At 34.1% G+C, this 9,566-nt stretch overlaps 1 long non-coding RNA gene across 1 annotated transcript; it reads right to left on the reverse strand.

Moving 5' to 3' along the window:
- Window positions 1-1,067: 1,067 nt before the first annotated feature.
- On the reverse strand, window positions 1,068-7,381 carry LOC143818315 (uncharacterized). Its single transcript, XR_013224453.1, has 2 exons — window positions 7,247-7,381; window positions 1,068-1,327 (listed from the first exon to the last, which is right to left on the reverse strand). It is a non-coding gene; the product is annotated as an uncharacterized LOC143818315 (long non-coding RNA).
- Window positions 7,382-9,566: the final 2,185 nt, after the last annotated feature.

The raw sequence follows: 9,566 nt of genomic DNA on the forward strand, positions 1-9,566 counted from the left end.
TTGCATTTTGTGCATTTAAAATATCATCTTAGCCAACCTCTTTATATTTAACTTCACTGACATTTTATTTTTATACAAAATATTTATTTAGTTGACTGCTTGTGAAATAATCTCACACTTCTAAAAGTTTATACATGACCATCTAGAATGTAAAAAGTTGCTGCTTCAACTTGTAGTATCTTAGCTCTGTTTATGCAATGTCAAGCTTTTAGGTCAACCACAGTGACACCACAGGAGAAATTTAGAATCACACAGGTTCCCTTAAAATATGCAAAATGTTGGATCCTCCAGGGTGAAAGTGGTTGGTTCTAGTTGATCTCTATTGTGGTCTACCAATGAGCATTCTGAATGGTCAATTCACCTTTATTTAACTTTTGGTAGGGCTCACGAAAAGTGGTTTCCTGAACAGAACACCTATAATATTACAAATATTTAAGAGTTAAGCTGTTTGAATAGTAAAAGTATTACTAATAATAATTTTCTTTATACAGCACTAACATATTTCCCTGCATTTTGCAATTCAGAGAGTACATTTACAGATGCTATTAGACATTGCAGAGTGACACATAATACAATTTGTGCAAGTAGCTCACAATGTATAAGGAAATAGGGCATACACAAAAGATATCAATTATTGTATTGTATCATCCATCCACTTTTATAAATATGGATATCCATGTAAAGCTGCATGAACCAGTTATCAGACGGAATCTACATTTGTCCAGATGCTAAGTCCTCCTGTTTAAATGGAGAGTATGGGAACAGACGATAGAATGGACCAGATTCTGAAGAAAATAAAGAAAGGGAGGAAAAGCAGTTAGATTAGTGAGGTGATGTGATAGGCCAAACTGAAGGGATGTTTTGGGGTAAGCTTAAAATTGTCTAAACTGGTAATTAACCGGATTGTCAGGGGTAGTGCATTCCAGAGAGTTACTATTTAGATACAATGATTCCTGAAAATTCATTGTTATAATATATATATATAATACATTTTATGCAACTTCATAACAATAGTCATTATTACTACAACTATTGCTATTTATTCAGCACCATCGACCTCCACAGTGTTGTGCTACAAAGGTGTAATGCTTTATAGTAATTACAAAAAACAGTGTGCTACAAGCAAATTAATTCTTGTTAAGATACATTTGGGAGGCTCCAAGGAATATATAGAAGGGGTCAATGAAGAGAGTCATCAGATCAATCCATGCCAGGTGGAGGCAGTGTTGACATTTTTGGGGCTTTTTTGGGGCCAGATTCCATGGATGTTGGAAAATATAGGCTTCCACTGACTGTTGACAATGTTGTAGAGCTGAGGTGATCTTAACTGGAATAGTAAAAATAGAATTGCTAAAATACATCTCATACACAGGCTCAGATGTTAGTGATGTTAGGTTCTGTTCACACTAGCATCATGGTGTTAGTTATTACAGAAGCCATGGCAGATATTACCAATCTGTGGTGTATGGAATCTAATGAATCTTGATGGATATAATTTATTTTTAATAAATTGTTGTATTCTGTAAGTCAAAGAGCAATTAATTCTTATTGTGATAGTACAGTACAAAGTGTGACTTCCTTACTAGTGGGGCAAATTATATGGACACTGTAAAATGTAGGTTTTCGCTGACTGTTCCAAATATTGAAGAATTAAGGTGATCTCTAAAGCAAATATTTATGAGTACGGTGCTATATGAGTAGTTTATTATATGATCTGAGATATAATAATGATCCTTATGGATGATTATTTTGACTCAGATCATATAACAAGAACAAGAGGAGGAATCTTTAGTGCATCCTAATCTTTAATATTAAAATCCAGATACTTTGATATATTTAATTTATTTTATAATGTATATCCAAAGATTTGGATTTTGAAAATACAGGTTAAGAAGCACAGAAGACTCTGACTCTTATTCGTGTATGTATGATTTTACCACCGATCCTGGAAGAACAATTTGTGACGGACAACATGGCAGCACACCTGCAATCCATATGCTATGCACACATGCAAAGCTCTTGGGATGAGTAGATAAATAGGGTGTGCCTGACAAAACTTCACAAGGTTGAACCGCCTTTTTTATTTTTTCACTTAAGTAGGAGGATGAAAATCAAGCAATCAGCACTATTCTCCCATCTCTAGCTACAGACCTGCTTGCATTAATGTTAATATGAGCAGCTTGTCATCACTGTCACATGCATAGGACGCAACCGTGGATTAAAACATGCCCTCCTACTCTTGGTCTTGATAGCCAATCACAGAGGCATATTTTAACAGTTAAACTATAATCAGTAATTGTCATCGCAAAGTTTAACATCAAACATTATTTTTAGACTCCCTTTAAATATTATAATAAAAAAATGACTACAATTAAAATACAAGTATTTGCACAAACATCCTATTCTCAAGGGTTTTTTTTTTACACTTTATTGCAAATTCAATATATTACTAAATGTTTTTTAGCAACCTTTCATCCAAAAGTGAAAAAAATTCTATAACCTTGTGTGACCTTGTATTAAAAGTTGCTTGCAGTGTAGTCACATCAGATTATACAGTGTATATATATCTTTTGTATAGTAAAAATAGTGTAAAAAAACTCAACTTTTTATTGATTGAGTTAATCCAGGCTAAAAGATAAAAAAAAATAAGATAAAAGATGTTCTTCTCAGATTTCGCTATGTGACAGTGTAGCACTCAAGTGTTTTCTTTCCCTAAACCTTTCAATGTAAATTCAGGACAGCATTTATACCCGTCGCTTTGCAAACTGACCTGCAGCTGTTCATTATCATTTTTCTTACCATTTTGAACATCAGAATCCTAACAAGAACGTATGATTATATCGAGCACTGAGTCATATTTATGCTTTTTTCTGTTTTTAAATCATTTATGCAACATTTGATTTCAAGTGGCCTAGCACTTCACAAAGAAGCATGCTTAACATTAAAGTGTTTTTTTTTCCTGTTTTACAATATCAACTTTGAAACTGCGGCAATTCTTCTCATTTTCTTCTTGGGCATGCTGTGTTCGCAGTAATGAACTCTGGAAATGCTCTTTGATAATCACATGCCTTGAGTTTTTGGAAAAAAAAAAAGTAGTGTAAAGATGATTACTATTTATATAATATATGCCCAACAGAATAAGTTTCTTAACACGATATCCATGTTCATGTCTTCACCCTGAAACGAATTAAAGTGCACTCCTGCATCACCGATCACTGCGATGACATAAGTTACAGTAGGTCTTAATGTTATTTGTATCTAAAATGACAGTAAAAACATTATTTCTAGACATCTGCTGATTAGATCACATCAGCGTCATTACATTCAGCATAAAAAATTATTTAAAAAAGTCGGTAAAAACAATTATATGTATAAAAAATGATTAAAAGAATGAGTAAAAACTATTATACGTATAAAAAATGATAAAAAATCAGTAAAAACTATTATACGTATAAAAAATGATTAAAAGAATGAGTAAAAACTATTATACGTATAAAAAATTATAAAAATTTTGTAAAAACTATTATATGTATAAAATCAATTTAAAGAATAATTTATATATGCCTTTTGCTTTTATTATTCTGAAACCAGAAAATAAAAAAATACTTTAGTCCTTTATGCTAATCATACACTTAGATCTGCATGTAAATTTACTTTTTCCTACAGACATTTTTAATGAGCTAGGATATGACCAATGCTGCCATACTTTACTTTTAAACACTAATAACAAAATGACATAAAAATGTACCAAAAAAACTAATTAAAATTTTATGCTGATACAAATCTTCTATAATAAATATTTGCATAAATTTTACTTGATAAAAATTAATTTTACGTTATTTTTCTTATATTTCTTTTGCATCTAACAAAATTGATTTTTTTTATCAATACAAATTGGTAAAAATCAGAAAAGCTCTTTATTTTTTTGTAAGCCTGAATCTGTAAGTCACATATACACTCCACTATTTTCTGAGCAGAGTTTGCAAGTATAGTTTTTTTTTTTTTGTCACTGCCATTTCATATGCAAAGCATGCATCAGCCACAACGAGGCTATCTCCAAGAGCAGTCATTCCGAAACCTGATCTGGGAGAAAGTGCAGACTAAATAAAATTTCATTTTGACTTGGCCTCCCGCTGAGAATGGGACTGCTTTGTTTCAGCCAACAGAAGCAGCAAGCCAGAAAGGTATGTCCTGTTTTGCATGGCCGATGTGTGACTCGAGGATTCACAACCATAGTGTTCATGCCTTTATACTCGGCATCAGATACACATCCTGCTCTTTCTCTCAGTCTATTCCTTTCCTCTCTCCCTTTCATAGCTGATGTTCTACCTGCAGGGCAAAGCTGTGACTGACTGTGTTGCAATTATTTGCTTTGGCATGTGTCAATGTATGGTGTGGAATTCTGTTTTTTGCACAAATTATTTACACATTGTATACATCCATAATTTTCACACTTGTCTCGTCACAGAAGACGTATAACATTTGCATAATGAATTCAATTAAATTATTTTTTTTACAAATTTGCATTATATATATCTCGCAGTTTACATATTAAAAATCATAATGTACATATGAGATTTTTTTAAATGTGTTTTAATTATTAATATATTAAAAATTAATCATTGCTCCAATTGATTAAAATGTTATCAATGCATCTTTAGATTTACATATTGCATTTGTTTAAGTAAACTAAAGCAATATAGTAGAACATAAGGCAAAATATGCAGAATATTGTCTCCAGAAATGGAGAATAGAGTGCATTGAGTGTTGATGGCAATAGAATACATAATTCCCAGTGCGATGCTTTCTATCCTTCTATCCCAGAAAGACTACAAGCGAAATTGTCTGAATGAAATTATGTTCCGTTAATCCTAAAGAGACTGATATGAAAGCAAATAAGACAATTTCACATGCGCCGCTTTGTGTACGTACATATTGCTCCCTTAAAATTGCAATGTGCCAACTTGATGAAAGAATGTAAGTCTTTTCTTAACTTTCCTCTAAAAAGATCTGTTTAAGCTGTTAAATAACCTGGATCTAATATGCACTGTAATAAGCAAGACACAAAATGTACATAACACTATTCATTAACTGGTGCAGTAAATGCAGAATGGAATATTACTACTTTACAGCGAAAAGCGAATGGAAGCTTGTCGTGTTTGCTTGCTTACATACAGTAGATAGTTTTATATGGGACTCATTAATACCCAATGAATTAGAAATAAGGTGGATCTTTCTGTATTTTTAAGTGGATATAATGAATATATATTCAAAGCTTTCCCAGCTTTTTGTCATTGAATATGTGTCCAGTAAATCTAATAATCATATGGTTGACAAAACTATGCAGCACAATATTATATTCCTTAGGAAGGATTGTGAGACAGCACAATGACTAGTGTACAGTGGTTGTATATAAACCCAGGTGAGGCTTGCACATGCTCTATCTATCCGTCTAGTCGTGATCACTAGTTTACATTTCTGTGTATACTGTATGTATTTAAGCAATTAGAGCAATTAGAAAATGTCTATTGATTGTTTTTACAGTGTTGATACTTTAATTGCTAATCAATTTCAGGTTGACTAATTTCCGCACAAAGGGTAGGTGGCCATTCAGCTCTACTGAGGAGTTATGGACAGCTGTCAACTAATTGCAATCTATTTGCAGTACAGGTTACCTAAAATGTTAGACCAATCTAATAATAAATATAGTTGAATTATTCTTTTACCCATAACTCTGGGCATGGGTGGATACATACAGAAGATGGCCCTTTTGCAAGAATAGTATGTGGGCATACTGCAGTTCAATAGCTCTTCATAATGTACCCCCCTATGAGTGTGTGATAGAAGCTTATGGCTGCTTTGGGACGAGCAGCTGGCCCTCTAACCCCTTGGGCCCATTTGCACCAATTATATACCTGCCTTTTACTCTGGGACAGATTTTTGTTAAAACCTGAAATTATGTTTAGTGATGAGTGAGCATGCGCTGGTATTATCCAAGTATTTTGGGCGTGCTCGAGTAATATGTTCAAGACCCCACGGCTGCATATCTTGCGGCTGTTAGGCAGCCGCAAGACATGTGGGAATTGCCTAACAAACAGGTAAATCCCGCATTTGTTGTGGCTGTCTAACAGCCGCAAGACATGCAGCAGCTGGGTCTCGAACATATTACTTGAGCATGACCAAGATACTTGGATAACACCCGAGCATGCTCGGATAACACAATATCCGAGCATGCTCACTTGTCACTATGTTCTTTTTTAGATCGTATTTTGGGTCTATGTTTGTTGCATATACTGAGGTAATCTGAAGGTGTATGAGCTGAGCATAAAGCCAAGATGTATGCCATTACATCATTGTAAGCCATACAATGGCATCATCCAAAATTACTCATGCCAAAATATTGTATTGTTAGATATCTTTTGTTTGCTATCGCAAACTGGAAATGAAAGTGCAGAAGGAAAGGTATACTGAAAAATACCGGGTCACCATCCAATTGTGATCACCCACTCAATGTCCATGCTAGGAGTATCTACTGTCACATATGCTAAACAGACATACCAAATATTGTGTGAACTTAACCCTACCAAGATAGTCAACGTCCTTCAATCTCACAGCCTACAGTACAAGCTCTTCTACCACCTTCACATTTTAAATAAGTACTGAACTGTTGACTTATGTTTTGGGCAATTACTTTACCTACTCTATATGTCCCATAATAAACATGTACATATACCATTAGCCATAAATAGAACATGAAGTGAGATATGAAAACACATTTTTGAAGCATTTTCTAAACATTAGGCAAAGTATCATTACTGAATTACACTGTTTTACCAGCAAAAAATAAATGATAAAATATTGCACCTCTATGACTCCATTGGCGTGCTTTAATGAGGGCTAGAATCTCTAAGTGAAAAAGTATGGGAGAGAAATTAGTTTTCATTAGAAAGTGGTGAACATAAATGTATTAAAAGGTTAGTCTAATAAGTTGGCATCAGACATGGAGATTTTCTCACAAAAATAAAATGGTGGTAGTCTTTCATGCAGTCTTTTGAGCCAAAGCCAGGAATGGATTCAAAGGCAATTGGTAATATAAATGAAGGGCTTCTAAATGATCTTCAAACTGGATCCTTTTCTGGTCTTGGCTCAAAAAACTGCAGCAGACATTACAACGTTATTATAATAAAAACTATGCAAGAAACAACCCAATATCCCATAAACGTTTGTTTAGTTATCAATGACTTACCTTTATTTTATGTTTTAATCAGCAGCTTATGAGATATTTAATGTCCATAAAATATTGTTATCTTGAACTTCAACAGAGATCCATTGCTAAACTGGCCTACAATTCACTAAGGAAGCTACAACTAATGACTCTTCCACCACCTTGCAGTAAAATAGCAGCACTGAGTTAATGACAACCAGGAATTCTGGATTTACCCGAGTACATGGCAAGAATAACAAGCTCATTCTAAAACTAGCTTCAAGTGTACACTATTTGGAGCATTGCTGACACATTTCTGCTTGCCAAAAAGGAAACTCTAAGGTTACATTCACAAGTGCAAAATTTCTCTTTCGGATTTTCCATAGCAGAATTTTTCAAATTACACGTAGATTTTCATAGATTTTATGTGGATTTGTTCTGGGTTTCACCCTATAAATTGCATTTTGAAAACATAACCTAAACAAAAGGATAAACATGTGGCCTACTGAGAAGCAGTGCCCTCCCGGCTGTTTCTCAGGGTCAAACATGGCAAACTGATCACATACAAAATGATCTTCTCTACATAGGAAAACTTTAATGAAAAATGCACTTTTGGAAACTTTGTGCCCCCTGCATGCTCCGGTACAGTATGAGCTATAACTTATGGCAGATATTATCTATCCCACTATTCCTTTCCTTACACTAGGAAAAGTGTCTACACAGGTGTCAATTGTCAGGTGTAGAGTAACACTTTTTTAACTGAGCCCTATCCAAAATTGAACAAGGTTCTATTGAAAAGTACTCTTTATGTCACCTAGCTAAATAGATCAGGGGATGTATTCTTTAAAAAGCTCAACCCTAGTAATCTCTGAGTGGGAGGCTAATTTTTTATTAATTTTTCTTTTAATTATATTTTTTAAATTGGACCACTTAGGCTACAACTTAGTACATCAAACAATCATTCATACAGATAGTCATCAAATTATCCCTAATGATATCTATATATCATCAGTCAGTCCAATGACAGGAATAAATATAGTGTAAATGATTTACCTTCATTCCGGTGAATTGTTGCAGTGACATAAATACTCACATACTGTAGTAAACAGACCTGGTTCCATGTATTCTTTCACATTGCCTTAGGGATGTTTTGTTTAGTACTGGGATTACTTTGGCACTTACTGGCCATTTGGCAGAGCAAATCATTTCAGCATATTAGGTTTTCCAAGTGGGTTTTATTTCCAATTCAAACCCAAAATACAATAAAATGATAGATTACAGCTCTAAAACAAAGCTAAATAACACAATGAGCGTTAAAAAGACACTGGATTTCTATTTATTATTTTTATTCAAGTGAATCTTCGGAAATCGGAATAATAGCATCTTTTTTTCCATTTAAAGGTAATGTAAAACCTCAAAGTTATTGTATCTGGCATTGATATTTTCCACAAACACCAATATTATAATATTATCAACTAAAAACTAAATCTGATTTAGTATAGAGCAAAAACGTAATTGCAGGAATTCAGGCATTTAGCTTACCATAAAAATATAACACCTGGAATTAGAAAGGGTCCAATATAATGGAAGTCATAGTGTTCCATAAAACTAATAGGTTTGACTTGAACTTTGAATACCGGTGGCTTGGAGATCACTACACCTTTTTTGACATATCCACTAAGCAGGAAATATACTAACTCACTGAAAAAAGGCACCTTGATAAACGTTAATAACCAAGCATAAGCCATGTTCACCCATGAGTGCGTCACAACACTATTCCAGTGCCAAAATGACAGATATAAGCAACCGCAATCACATAATGGAATTTTAGGTTAAAGGAATCTGCTACCAGATTTTGGCTACCCCGTTTGTGAGCAGTATGATATAGGTGAAGAAACCCTTATTCCAGCCATATAACACTTACTTGGCTGCTTGATGCAGTTTTTATAAAATCATTGCTTTATCTGTTTCAGATCTACCAGCTCTCTGAATGTTGAGCTTCGCATATCCAAGCACACACCACAGATTATACTGTTCATAGGCAAAAAGCTAACAGTCAGTGTTATCCATGAGAATTTTTAAAGATCATGAATATAGAGGTGAAAATAGCAGTAGATTTACTAGTCCTCAAGTGATAATCTCCTCCTGGGAAAAAATTGATTTGATCAAAACTTCAGCAACCAACCTATCAGCTGACACATCACTGGAATCAGGGTATCTCTGTCTACATTGTGCTGCTATCAGATTAGGTAGCAAAACCCTGGTGATAGATTCCCATCAATACATCATCAAGGAGCTGTAGGATATGGCAAAGCCCAGGTCCACTTTTCTGAACCTTTCTATGCAGGAAAGTGGGGACAAT

The sequence above is a fragment of the Ranitomeya variabilis genome, chromosome 3 (genome assembly GCF_051348905.1).
Source record: "Ranitomeya variabilis isolate aRanVar5 chromosome 3, aRanVar5.hap1, whole genome shotgun sequence".
In the NCBI taxonomy this organism is placed as follows: Eukaryota; Metazoa; Chordata; class Amphibia; order Anura; family Dendrobatidae; genus Ranitomeya; species Ranitomeya variabilis.